General features: G+C 36.5%; 1 protein-coding gene across 3 annotated transcripts in view; it reads right to left on the bottom strand.

Annotated features, from left to right (window-relative positions):
* The window catches only part of LOC121737805 (facilitated trehalose transporter Tret1), a 39,738-nt gene extending 27,597 nt beyond the window's left edge, over positions 1-12,141 (bottom strand). Inside the window, exon 1 of one of the 3 annotated variants that reach the window (XM_042129510.1) lies at positions 12,083-12,141. The gene's annotated coding sequence lies outside the window, so the exon portion shown is untranslated. Of the gene's footprint in view, positions 1-10,674; positions 10,711-12,082 lie in introns of those variants that run through there. The other 2 variants (XM_042129511.1, XM_042129509.1) reach the window with 2 other exon arrangements.
* Between the last annotated feature and the right edge of the window lie 3,155 nt (positions 12,142-15,296).

Here is a 15,296-nt window from a genome sequence, read left to right as displayed (position 1 = left end):
TAGGTTTTTAATGTATATATGTATATATGTATGTGTGTATGTATGTATGTATATTTATATATATATATATGTATGTGTATGTATGTATGTATGTGTGTGTGTATGTATATGTGTTGAATGTGATGTATTACACATAATATAATAAAATATATAAATATATTATTATATATATTTTATAAATATATGAGGATATTTTTTTTTCTTTGTTTAAGTTTAGCACTTTAACATTATTTTCTGCCACCATATTTTGGTTGCCTGGAAGAAACCGCTGAAAGCGGTAAGGCCGCCTATTTGCTATGTTCCTTGCCTAATGTTGTTTTTTGTTATTTTATATTGTTTATAATGCAAATAAAGAATTTATAAATAAATAAATAAATAAATAAGACTGGGTTGCACCAACTAACTTTAACTTTAACTGTAACTTTAACTTTGACTACAGTGCAAAATGTCAAATCTTTGGTTAAAGTTATAAATGGACGCCATATTTAACCATAACCTTGAGCTCGACAAAGCTTTAAATGAACGTGGCGAAAAAAGAAACTAACGCTGTCATCATACAAAAAGGTCATTTTTGACAGTTCTCCTTTACGTGCAGCGCCCCCGCCCGCGTTCATTTCAAGCCTTGTCGGACCAGCTGTCTTCTGTCAATTCTGTGGTCAAAGTTAAGGTAAAAGTTAAAGTTAGCCTTAACTATAACCATAACTTTAAAGTTAGCCTTAACTAGTACCAGTGATTACAAATAGGGAATTACGCAAAGTTCATAGCAGAGGGCGCTAGCACATTCAGTAATCCGCCCAAAATCCGACATGTTGCACACGTCATACCAGAATATTAACAGTAACGTTGTCAAACGCTGAACAAAACTTTTCCTGTCTATGCAGGTGCTGCCTCTAGCGTGAGAACATTGCAGTGATATATTATATAGTCCGTCAAGAAAGTGAAGAAATTAAAAAGTGACAACATCGTAGTGTCATCCCTTTCAAATTAATATAAGAATAAAATTAAATTAAGAAATTTAAAAAAACCCCCGCCAAACAACTTTAAAAAGTAATGAAATAATATATTTTACTGACTTTAAGTTTAAATAATTCCTAAGTGTAAAGTGATATTTTAGTCCATAATTGTCGTCACGGTGTGTCGGGGGACCGCTTGTCATCTTGTCAACAGTGTCTTTTGCATTTTGTATCGCCATGTCAATGATTGTCTCGATTCGGTTCGCTGTGAACTGACCCTAAACTATAATGTTATGTGAAATTAAACATCCACATGTTTAGCGGTCCCCCGACACACCTTGACAACAATTATAGACTAAAATATCACTTTACACATAGGAATTATTTAAACTTAAAGTCAGTAAAATATATTATTTCATTACTTTTTAAAGTTGTTTGGCGGGGGTTTTTTTTAAATTTCTTAATTTAATTTTATTTCATGCTTTTTAAACTTGTGTTGGTTATAGTGCAGAATAATTCCTATCAATAGGATCATAATATTATATCCCAATGAATACAACATCTAGGAGTGTCCTTTTGGATGAAGCCGTCAATATGAGTCCAAATAAGAAACCTCCACTTTGGGTTCATAATATGGAGCTCGGCTCCTATAGAATCCAGGTGTAGCTGCAGCAGCAGCAAGCAAAAATTCTGGTTATCTACGTCTTACTAGTTGTCGCAATTAAAATGAGCCCAAACACGAAATCATTGCTCTAAGTTGGTGAGGAGTTAGGTATCCTGTTGATTACCAGGTGATGCTGCAGCACCAGGTCAACTTTCTATTAATATATAAATATTCATATATGTCACGAACTAGAATGCAATAAAGCCCACCAAACGACTGCAAGTTGCTAATCGGCCCTTCACGAACCAGATGAATCGCAATTTTATAGCACGGAGCAGGCTGATGATGATGAACTATGGCTAAGAACACTCTCAGTTAAGTCAGCTTTCAAACAAAAAAACTAGATCAAAATCCGTCCACCCGTTTGGATGCTACGATGCCACAGACAGACAGACAGACACGTCAAACTTGTAACACCCCTCCTTTTTGTCGGGGGTTAAAAAAGGGATGACACTACGATGTTCACCCCTCTTTTTTGTCGGGGGTTAAAAAAGGGATGACACTACGATGTTGCCCCTTTTTAATTTCTTCACTTTCTACTGAATAAATAGAACGCAACTTTCTTCAAGCAGATACTCTGCTTGATATAGCGAAGTAATAATTATATTATAGCGAAGTAACCATTTATAACCAGTAACCAGGATTTTAGCTAGAGGGGGGCAGCATACCTGTTTCGAGAAGATGGTCGGTCTGCCTGCCTAGCATACGCTAACGAGATATCTCACTCTACATGTTTTCTCGATGTTTGATGGTTTGTCTCTTCATCTCTATTGACCCTAGCAAGACAAACATTTTTTCTCGCGTAGATCTATCATCGAAATAACACATTTTTAAAAGCTTTTATTTAACTTGCTCTGTATGTATGTAAATATAAGTATGTATGTTACGGTGGAATTTTGGAACTCAATTTTAAGGTAAACAAACCACGTAATTTGTGGACGCCCCCTTACCCAGATAGTCATCTGGTACTTAAGTTAAAAATCTAGATTTTTCTCGGGCGGAAAATTGAGATATTTCACCTACACGGAAATGGGAAGTCTGAGTTGAATAATAATTAAGTAGTTTATTGTCCGTCTGTCTGTAAAAGGTGCACGAACTAATGAGGAAATGTTTAATGTCGCATTGTAGATCGATATAGAGATGTTTGGATGTTTGTTAATAGCTGATCGTTCATCCATATTCCATAATAATATAGCGAAATTGTTTTTGTCAATATTTTATAAGCGCAAAATGCATTTGCTATACTGTACTCGGCAAAACATGGCGGTAGCCAATGAGTTTCTAAAATACTAGAGTAGCAATGTCTTACAAAAGATTCTCAGAAATGCGTAACCACTTTTTTGTTCAAAAGACAATGTCAAGTCATATATTCGTTATGTCATTATGTATGTGAGATATGCCTGCAGGCATCTTCGAAGTGGCAACGCGTTGCTACCGTAAACTTCTAATCTAGTTACGTTAGTAACATAGAATATCATTGGCGGTAGCGGTCACTGACTCCCTGTCAAAAACAATATGTCATTTTCTATATAGACCGCGATTGACAATGAAGTGTCAGTGTCAATCGCGGCTTTGTATAGAAAATGACAAGTTTTTGACAGGGTGTCAGTCACCGCTACCGCCATGTTTCGCCGAGTAAATGATAGTTTTGTTAGCGAAGTTAAATGTGAAAGTATGGGATTTGACATATCTAATAAATATAAATTTCTTCCAGGGTTTTACTGTGCGTTGCAGAAAGTAATAAAACTAAACTTTTCCCGAGCACTCTTAAAGTTTTAATCTGTCTTAGCCCTTAGGTAACTTAGGCTCAATTTATACCGGCGCGGAATGTAATGGAAGTGACTTTTTGCAACGAAATTTGCATATCACGATGAACTCTATATAAACAGTATAACACACAAATTAAATACGATCCAAAAAATTGGACGCGCGTCTTCCGTGGAATTCGGAGATTTATCCGGTGTCCATTTCCTCGCATGAGTCGAAATTGACGCTTCCATTCCGTTCCTTTCCGTGGCGGTGTAAAGGCCTTCACTCATGATTTACTCTCGGAACTCGCTGGAACGCGGTCTTTGTCTCCGTGAATACGTCCTAACATCGATGAATATCGTTTAAATAGTCAAAGTATTTAATAATTATTGTAAGCTTTGATATTATTGTAATACATCTAAGGTATTATTATAAGTGTCGTCTTGCACCCCAATGGGGGTTCGACCTTTGGGATTGAGGCAGAAGAGTTTGACTTGGGTCCATCTCCATACAAAAAGCCATAACGTTTTGCTACCCCTAAAACTTATCCGATTTCAACGATTTTTCACTATGTCATTGCCTCTAGTGAAAACTATGCTTCTACGTTTTCCTTTTATCAAAATTTTTGTTAGTTTGAAAATTACGAGCTTCTGAAATCTAGCTTTTTAGGCTCAAATCTTTCTCATTTTAAATGGTTTGTATTTGAAAAACAACGTAAAATTTCAAACAAAGCAAAACGCACAAGCGTAGATTAGACTCTGCTGAAAAGATTGATACCAAAAAATATTAGTTTTAGTACAGTGCAGTAGAGGATGCAAAACGAAGGCAAAAGTGCAAAACGTTATGCCCCGATACGCGATTTTTGTCTAAAAATACGCAGAATCACAGCCGAACTGCAACTCTCTCTATCGCACGTTTGCGCGGGGGCCGAGCGCTGTGGCGACAGAGAATGGTTTTCCAAATACCTATTTCTCTACGCTCGGCAGTACACAATAGTCTTAATCCAGTGCTGGTGGAGGCTGGCGTCCAGTTCGCTCAGGTCCAGGCCACTCCAGTTTCATCGCAGGCTGGACTTCTATACGGTCCCTGTTCCCACCGGTGCCCTTGTCCCCCGTTAAACTAGGAGACACTTATAACCATAACCAGATCAGGCACTTATAATAATGGTCGCTGTTAAGCATTAGTGTCCTAACCCACAATTTTTTTTGTTGATAAATTTTGAATGCAGTCTTGTTCTAAATCATTTATAGAACATAACTGCATTCATAACTCAATACGTAATTTTTATGTGGGTTAGTACACGAATGCTTAACAGCGTCCAATTGGAATCTTGGAAACCGGAATCGGCTCCAACGATTTTCATGAAATTTTGTATACTTATAGGGGGTTTCGGGGGCGATAAATCGATCTTGCTAGGATACATTTTTAGAAAATGAAAAAGCTTCGCTCGGTACTCGATACAACACAAATGAAATGCATTCGTGTTGTATCGAATACCGAGCGAAGCTTGGTTAAATAGCTAGTTAATTTAACGGAATCATGTCCTCTTGATATTATCAGTGGTTTATAGTGAAGTGTTCTAGAATGTAGTATCTACAAATATATACTAGTAATCTGTGATGTAGAATATTCAAGTGGTCGCATCATGAACTTGATATTGGAACCATTAAACTCAAGGGGATGATAAATCTTTTAGTCTATTTTTTTAGTCTGCCATGGTATGTTGCAATAGACAACAAAATAGATACCCTCGACAAGGCTTTAAATGAACGAGGGTGACATTGACGGGAGCGCTGCTGGTAAAGGAGAACTGGCAAACAAGTCATGTTAAAATGACGTTTTTCTATGATAGAAGCGTTTAGTCCCTTTTCTCGCCATGTTCATATAAAGCCTTGTCGAACAGTGGGGCTAAAATGGTAACATTTAGCAATTCCTTTCAATCAATTCAGCAAATGAATTGTCAAAACTGTCAAACTGACAAATGTCAAATCAGTACAAAAATACAGAAATGAATTGCAAGCAGAGTTGCATTTTGCGATTTTAGAAAAATGAATCATATTATGATTCATATCATGATTCTTCAAAGCGACCATTTTAGCCCCGCTGAACTTTGGTGGCGAACTTTCGAAGTCATCTGAAACTTTATGTCGCCTCTACACGGCCCATGAAGCAATACAAGCAAGTACGAACATGTATAATATAGAGTATAGTATAGACCAGGTTCATTAAATGTATTTATTAATGTATCTTTTTCTACGAGTAATAGCTAGGTAGAGAAGGGTGCCGTGACAAGATATTTTACGTGTAGGTAACTGCGCCGCAGGTTAAAAAAGATTGGGAACCCCTGGAACTATAGAGGCATATTATTCGTCTCCAATTGCCTACGTTTGATGTCGAGTGTGCATGCTCTAGAGTCTAGACAGATTGCAATCACGGTAGCCCAACTAACTCGGAGAGTACCTTTAAGAATGGCTAGTTTGACAAGAAACTTCCATTTATAGAAATATTGTTATTTAATACATTACGTAAGACAATTCCAAGGAATCTATTGCTATTAATATATAATTATAAATACAAATAATGTACGACATTATTAGCATAACTCATGTGATCCTACATTTCTTTACAATCACATGTACAGTCAGATGATTAAATGCGTTTTTATTTACTTATTTTAATCTTAATGTTATGAAAAAAAAAACCGGTCAAGTGCGAGTTGGTCTCGCGCACGAAGGGTTACGTACCATTATAGAGCAAATTGTATGCAAAAACATGTGTTTTTTGTAAATAATTTTCTTAAATAAGTATTAAAGAATCTAGGTATTAAAAGGAAAAAATAAGTAGGTAATAAACAATAATTTAAATATAATTAATTTAGGTATATAAAAGGCTTAATTATACGTGGGAGAGCCATGCTTCGGCACGAATGGGCCGGCTCGACCGGATAAATACCACGTTCTCACAGAAAACCGGCGTGAAACAGCGCTTGCGCTGTGTTTCGCCGAGTGAGTGAGTTTACCGGAGGCCCAATCCCCTTACCCCTACCCTATTCCCATCCCTACCCTCAACTATTCCCTTCCCTTCCCTTCCCTTCCCTACCCTCCCCTATTACCCTATTCCCTTTTAAAAGGCCGGCAACGCACTTGCAGCTCTTCTGATGCTGCGAGTGTCCATGGGCGACGGAAGTTGCTTTCCATCAGGTGACCCGTTTGCTCGTTTGCCCCCTTATTTCATAAAAAAAAAAAAAAAAAAAGGCTCGACGGATCGCTTTTTCTGTTTGTACGAAAAATCAAGGTTAAGGATTATTACCACGCAGAAAAATGACGTGAGCCCTCACAAAGCTCAAATCAAGGGCGCCGAACCCACCCTCTAAAACCACCTGCGATTTACCATCAGTCGTATATGGGGGGATGTCCTGGATCTGTCAAAAAGACTCCCTCCACGACCGGCCAGTCTACCTCAAAAAGTTCCAATAAGGCATCGCTTCGAAAATTAAAGCATTCCCAACTCGGGCCATCACCGCGGACCGAAATTAGCCTAAGGGCCTGTTTCACCACTTCCTGATAAGTGCCGGATAGGCTATCCACAACTTAACTTGACAGATAGAGTATGGAGCATCTGTCTAATAAGTTGTGGATAGCCTATCCGGCACCTTATCAGGAAGTGGTGAAACAGGCCCTTAGTGTCTAAACACACTAGGTCGAAAATACGTGGCTAAAGTTCGGCATGATTACGCCTGCAATGTATTTTACATAAAATCTAAAGGGACATTTAATGAAGAGAAAATAATAATTGCGCCTATGAAAATTCAATAGCAAAACTCATCAATTGCGGGTTTTACAAGCAGTAGACAGCGTGGTAGACAAATTGAGTGAACCATCGATGATCGAAAAAATTTATTCATAGGGTAACGCAGTGTCACAACATGCGTTACCCTATGAATCATTTTTTTCGAAAAAAGGGCCAGACCACCGTCTGGTACTTAGGCAGTTGACGGATTTACGTCATTTGTTCCGAATATGTGAATGCAATGTAAGATGTCATAAGTCGACTAATTACGTACGTCGTTTGCCCTTGAATAAACTTCTCTGATAGTATTAGATTATGCGGCCTGTCCACGTTGGCTGATGATGGACCGTTAAAAGCGATGACGAACATATGGAGGGGTATAATCGTTTGTGTTTGCCCATGATCTCAATATAGTAAAAATTTTATCAACGCGTTGTACGTGCTAAAGACTGCTTCGCAAATCGCAATCATGATGGGATCTTTAATAAGAAACACAAATTGTATGTATAAAAGAAATTAGAAAAATAATCAGCGCCTAGAAAAATATTACTGACTGTACTAACGTGTATGAAATTGTTTGAATTGTGAACAATTAAATAATAGATCTAACGTAATGCAAAATGAATAAACTCTATGAGAAAATACTAGTCACGAATCAACTTAAGAAAATACCTATTAAGTATGTAGTCTTATTTGATTGTAAAAAAAAAACAAGTAAGTACCGTAGGTACAAGTAGGTACGTAAAAGAGCGGGAAGTTAGAATTTATACCTATCCTATTATGAATTTATGATTGACAATTAGGTAGGTAGTCATGATTAAGAAGAACTTTGAACTAAAATCTGTGACTTTAAATAACAAGAAAAGTTATTATTTGTTCAAATTACTAACTACCTACCACTACAGTGTTTTAGCTAAATGTACACCTTTGTTTTTGCCAAAATAAGAAAAAATGCAATTTATAAAAAAAACTGTGACTTTGAAATCTGCCAAATATTTCAAATACTTACCTACTTAATAAAAAAAAGTTGTTTCCGTTTGTCCACCGTTATAAAACAATGATATTATCATTTATCATATTATTTTTTATGCTACTTGTACAATAAATATTTAAATCGAACGGATTAGGTATGTAATTTATTTTATCAAAAATAATTATCGATTTGTTTTTATTGTGTTTCGCCGCCTTTTCGCGGGGTACCAACGCAACGTTCCACGCAGCTCACGTAATATTTGAATTTGGAGCTTATTTTTTTTTAGATAAACAGAAAGCGTAGCAAATAGCCAAGACATTTTTTTACCGTAGCTAATCCAGTATGCTACATATTTGATTTTTTCTAACATTCTAAACAATTTTATTCGCAATTTATGTAGAAGTAAAGTGCGCCCATAGTGTTTTGCAAGTGTCGAAGTTTTCCATTGTAAGTCCTATTAAGTAAGTCCTATTAAGTATGATAGTAAGTGCTAAGTATTATTCAATCAAATCTACATTAATGCAACGGAAGATGTTAGATTTTATCATAATTATTGTGACAATACGGAAAACAATGTTGTAAACATTACGGATTATTGTGTCATCTCAGAATTACAAAACGGATGTTAAGTTAATGGTAATATTATAAACAAGTTACTTTAAGCCAATAATGAGTCATGTTGGGAAACCATGATTGCCTTGCGTATTCACAATCATGAATCATGGATGGAAATCATGTGCGGTCGTCTATTGGCGAATATCTCTCAGGCATCGTACCTGCAGCTCTTCTGATGTTGCGGGTGTCTATGGGCGACGGTAGTAGCTTTCGTTTCAGGTAACCCGCTTGCTCGTTTGCCCCTTGTTTTATAAAAAAAATGTCTCTAAGTGTTTTACATTCAGGAGGTCTACAGGGCGTAACACAGTAACAGAATAAGGGAGATCGCAGACGACAGACTTTTTGTGCGATCGAGTCTGCGGCGCCCATACAGTCGGCATGGGCCATGCGCGAGTCCGACTCGCACTTGGCCGATTATTATTTAAATCTTTTGTATGGGCAAACTAATTATTACGCCCGGGCGCGTGCCCATACAGTTTACAAAAAAATGCTCTATCAGTTCAGCGCTGCTACTTTTAGAGTCAACTTTATTTATGGGACACCTTTGACCTTACACTTCCTCAATTATATTTACCATACTTACATTGTTTTGTTATATAAATAATAATATTACAAAAAAAATGCTCTTTGATCGCTTCTACTTTTACAGTGAACTCTAATAAGGGACACAATATAATTATACAAAAAGGATACTTAAAGAGATCGCAGACGGGGACGGCAGACTTTTTGTGCGATCGAGTCTGCGGCGCCCATACAGTCTGCATGGCCCATGCCGACCGGTTTTTGAGATATAAATTATAATACATATTATGAATTATGAATTATGAATTACAGCCTGGAGACAGACAGACGGACGGACAGACAGATAACGAAGTCTTAGTAATAGGGTCCCGTAAAACATTTTTACCCTTTGGGTACGGTAACCCTAAAAATTACTCTTTCTGCGCTACAACGCCTGTGACCTCTAGGGAACGCAGACATTACTGTATCTAAATTTTAACCTATTACTTTTGTTACACCCTGTGTACGTCAAAAATCCTCACAAAGTCACAAATTTCTGAATCATGATAATTTTTTTAGGATTAGTTATAAACTTTACAATAAATATTGTAAAGTTTAATTGTTTATCATATCGGAAACGCCCTCTGATATGATAAAACACAGGAATTAACAAACCAGATGGCCCAATAATTACAAATCGTAATAATATTATAAAACTAGCTGTCCCAGACAGAAATTAACTATAAAACATTGCATAGCAGTGTCTCCCCACCTGTGGCCCGTGGACCCCTGTGGGTCCGCAAGTAAGTATAATTATATTTTATGGGGCCTGCGCCCAGCGGTGTCATAATATGTGAAACATACAATACCGTATACACATCTAAATTCTAAATGCTAATGTCTTGTAATCGCTACGCTTACTTAGCACCGCGAATCCGATTTTATTAATACGTGAAAACTGTGCTTGATTGTCTAGGGGTCCGTGGCTGAAGAAGATTGGAAAGCACTTCTACAATTGACATTTTATTCCTACCACCGGCAAAAGGTCCCGTGCCTTCTTCAATTCGGTAGGATATTTTTTTAACAACCCGGTACCTAGTAAGTAGTAACATGGGCTCCGGCAGAAATAATTTCCAAGGGGTGCAGATTTTACTTTTCTTTTCTTTTTACTTTTTACGAACAACAGCGAGTGTCTATTAACGTCAACAGAATACATTTAGTGCAGAAACATTACGAACTATCTTTGTACGGCATGGTAAAATTATTTACAATAGACGGCTTTTTATTTCAATAATTCCTGTTGATCCCGAGATTCCCAATGCAAGTGCACCACCTGGCACCCCCTGCCGGCGCCCATACCTACTAATAATTTTCAGCACTTTTGGCACTACATTTACTTGCCCCACATTAAATTTAAACTAGGTACTCACAATATGGCGGACGCGGGTGTTGTAGAACGCTGATTGTGTTGCAGTGATATTGTGATATACGGTGGTCAGTTACCAGTTACCATTATCTACTAATACATATTGCGACATGATAATTTTATATACATACTACATGATAGTTATATATTGTACTACTTGAGGAATCGATAAAAAAATTGAAAAGAAATGCGCCCAGGTAGCGTATAGCTTCGTCGCACACTTGTAGCAAAGATAAACATTTTACGTTTTTAAACGCATTTTCAGAACAGTGATAAAATTCGTAAAGAAACCTAGTTTCTGGTTCTAAACATACAACAGATGGGACATATTTAGAATAGGTTTTATTTCTGATGAAAAATGTACGGTTTTCGCGCTCCATGCGTTACAACTTACAAGAATTAAGTAAGTAATAATTTTACTTAGGTATGATTTATGAATGTTCTAATATGAATTAAAAATTACTCACACTCAGTTTTTTTTTTTCGATAAATATATAATAATTTATCAAATCGGCGATGAAATCATTCAATAATTAAAAATTAAGCAATATTTATTACATTTACCTACTGTACCGCAATAGAGTTTATATAGATAAGATATTATGTATTACACGTTACAAATGTGTAGGTAGCGTAGGTAGAAAAACATTTCCTCCTTAATTTTTTTTTAAGTTTTTTTTTATAATATTTTCCTGTCGCTACTACATAGCAGCAACATTGTATATTTCCTTACTATTTTTTTCCATTTTTGTATGTAAGTAATATTTTTTTTTAGCTTTTTTTTCATTTTCAACTCTACTCAAGTTTACTTAGTCTGAAGAAATGTTATTCTTAAAAGAAGAATTTGATCTTGAATTTTTTTAGAAATAGTAGGTGCCTGTCGTAATTCTTATATTAATTCTTATATTAAGAATTACGACAGGCACCTACTATTTCTAAAAAAAATTCAAGATCAAATTCTTCTTTTAAGAATAACATTTCTTCAGACTAAGTAAACTTGAGTAGAGTTGAAAATGAAAAAAAACTAAGGTAAGTAATTAATTTTTCCACACATTTTTTACAATTAAAATGACATACGGTATTTAACTGATACAATGCTACGTTACAAACTTTTCATCATCGTCATAAAATGCTATTCAATTTTAAAGCCTTACGAAAAAAGGGGTAAACATATTTTTAAATAAATTTAGTACTTATAGCTATAGTACTTGTACCTAAAAACCCTAGAAAATATATCACCTACCTTTATATTTTTGCACAAAAAAAACCAAACAGCCTTCAGCTAAAAACTTTGCTACTCTACAAAAAATTTTTTACCTTAAATACTTAATTCGAAATTATTTTCACTTTAATAATAAAAAATAAATATTCACGTCGATAAATAAAATACAAAATAAAGTAAATTCACTCACTGTGATAGTCACTGCACTGACCAAAACGCACAACACAATAGGTTAGTACTAAAGAGTTTAGTATTCTTATAATAAGTAGCTCGTAGATATTAGAAAACTTATCTATACATAGATAAAATGTTTGTTATCGTGTTTAATCGATTTCTAGGGAACTGGATCAAATTTCGACTGGATTAGTTAGTTTATTTATTTTGTAAGGGCAAATTTAGGTTAGGGCATTTCAAAAGGTTCAGGTTTTGAACACAGAGATCGATAATACTTTAGGGTATGTTCACTGTGTAAGTAGTAGCGCTGAAAGAGTTACTTTTCTCATAGAAATATAGACGACATAAATATATCTTTCAGCGCTGCTACTTTTACAACGAACTCTATTTATAAGGTACACACACATTAAGTAATTATCACTATTTTTAAGGATCCGTACCCAAAGGGTAAAAACGGGACCCTATTACTGAGACTTCGATGACTGTCCGTGTGTCCGTCCGTCCGTCCGCCTGCCTGTCTCCAGGCTGTATTTCAAGAACCGCTATAGCTAGACTTCTGAAATTTTCACAGATTGTGTATATATGTTGCCGCTATAACAACAAATACTTAATAAAAACAAAATAAAATTAATATTTAAGGGGGCTCTCATGTATGAGAGTATATGTTTTTATAGTCTGTCAAAAAAATTAAGGCGGGAAATTGTATATGTTTTTATAGTCTGTCAAAAAAATTAAGGCGGGAAATTTTTTAAACGAAATAAAAAATAGGAGAACTTTATTCATTCGAGATAAAAATGTGCAAGGTGACAATATTTAAAATGTATTATGCGTTCGCTGTGAAAATACAAAGAAAACAATACACCTTATAAGCGTGATTACTGATTACTGATTACGTTTAGAAAATTTTCTCGCCTTTTTCTTGACGCATTATACATGTAACACCAGGCTAAAAACCTAGTCTAGTACAATCACTATCTATGGTCTAGCACTTGAATGGCGCCTGTCTACGGAAATACAATGAAATGCATGCAGATAGTGTAATGAAGCAATACTTCTAAGAAAATTAATAACTCCCCACACCGAAACCAGGCCAGTTACGCAGGAGTAATTTTTATAGTGCCCAAGTGTGTGCGCAGTACACTGAAGAGCACAAACTATTCCATTTTCTCTCATAACGCAGTGGGACGGAAGACCGACACGACTGGCGAGAGATCCTAACCAAACTTGGAAATAACAATATGTTTCCAACGCGGAAATCGAACCCACGACCTCCGAGTCAAGAGCCACGCTCTTAACCACTGGACCTGGCGTCAAAATTAAGAAAATTAATAAAGAATAAAGAAAATTCCTAAGAAAACGCAATGCTATGGTCTCAGAGTGATCAGACACAACCTGAAAATAAAGGGCTAAAAATAAGAAGTTTAGAAAACTATAAATTTTATAACCTGACCATGACAAATTACATGGGATATACCTGTTTTTATTGTTCTGTGGGATATACAGTATACTTACAGTGTGTAATAAAACTAAGTGAAAATATTTAGGGTGTGTACGTGTTCCTTGTAGAAAGTTCACTGTGAAAGTAGCAGCGCTGAAAGACCAATTTTTTTAAACTTTTGTATGGGCGAGCGCCCCAGCGTCACGAGTTTCCCCATACAAAAGTGAAAAAAATGTTTGTTCTTTCAGCGCTGCTACTTTCACAGTGAACTCTCTACAAGGAATACATACACACCCTAAAGTATTATCACTTAGTTTTTTAACACACTGTATAGTTTGTTATAATTGATTTGGCCAGTAGTTTAGAGTACGTATATTTTATAATTATATTATACAGTCAAAATCATGTATATGTTTATTTTTCTCTATGGTCAAAATCATAACCCTTCCTATTGGCTTTGTCGAAGTCGGGTAAAGTAACATGAGAAAACCACAGGTGCGTTTTGTCTGGTATAAAAATAACATCGTATTTATCTTATATCTTTAAACGAGCAATTCCTGTATATATACTTATATAATATATCATTGGAATCTCGGAATCGGCTCCAACGATTTTCATGAAATTTAGTATATTGGGGGTTTCGGGGGCGATAAATCGATCTAGCTAGGAAGCATTTTTGGAAAATGTCATCTTATTCGTGTTTTATCGAATACCGAGCAAAGCTCGGTCAAATAGCTAGTAGACAGATGATACGAGAAGGTACATTTTGAATTAATATATTCTGTGCCTGTACGGAATAGTTTTTAGTATATAAAAAATACATATTTGTTGTTAAAGCGGCAACTGAAATACACAATCGGTGAAAATTTCAGAACTCTAGCTATACTTAGTAATTCTTGAGATACAGCCAGACAGACGTGACGGACAGACATCAAAGTCGCAGTAACAGGACGTGACGTGGTAGAGCCATGCTTCGGCTCCGAAGCATGGCTCCCCCAACTCCCCAAACAAACTATAATGTTATGAATATTTTTCCTCCTGTTTTGTCCCTGTCATATTCTAACTCTTGACGTCTGAGTCATGAAAATTCCTGTTTCCCCTGATTCATATTTAATGTTTCCCCTGATTCATATTTTACCCAAAGAATGACAATGTTCATTCAAGCACTTACGTTGTAGGAAAATTACAGTAGTTATCAATAATCATCTCTTATGTTTATCGCAATTCGCACCTGGCACTTTAGTATAGATACTTAATTTATCTACCATCTTGAAATAATCATAGCTAGGCGTAGAGTCATTCAGGAGTTACGTCACACAATGTATTGATGGGTGCGTAGATGGGTAAAGATAAGAATCTATACTTATATTATACTAGATGATGCGAGCAACTCCGTTGCGTCAAAACTCGTTTATCGCGCGGGAACCGTACACTTTTCCGGGATAAAAAGTATAAGGGCATAAACTGCGTTAAGCGGGCACCCGCGCGGTTTCATACAAAAGTGACCCGTCGCAGGAAGCCGCGCGGCAAACCGTCGCGGGCAGGCGTGCGGCGTGCCCCGCGCCCGCGCAACGGAGCCCGTCTCCCCGCGCGACGGTTCCCGTTGCGGAGGCAGGCGCGGGGCGCGCCGAAAGGAGCACGCGCGGGCTTGTTCGGTTAATGACGCTATGTGTTACGCCTACGGGCGGCACGCGCTTAGTAACATTACATAATATTATGCTTTCAGTTCTTAAAACAACACCGAAACCCCCAAACACAACCCGCACGGCGCAGTTGTGATATGACGTCACAC

Source organism: Aricia agestis, chromosome 21 (assembly GCF_905147365.1).
Source record: "Aricia agestis chromosome 21, ilAriAges1.1, whole genome shotgun sequence".
NCBI lineage: Eukaryota > Metazoa > Arthropoda > Insecta > Lepidoptera > Lycaenidae > Aricia > Aricia agestis.
Note: the sequence above shows the minus strand (reverse complement) of the source record. Positions and strands in the feature narration are given on the sequence as shown.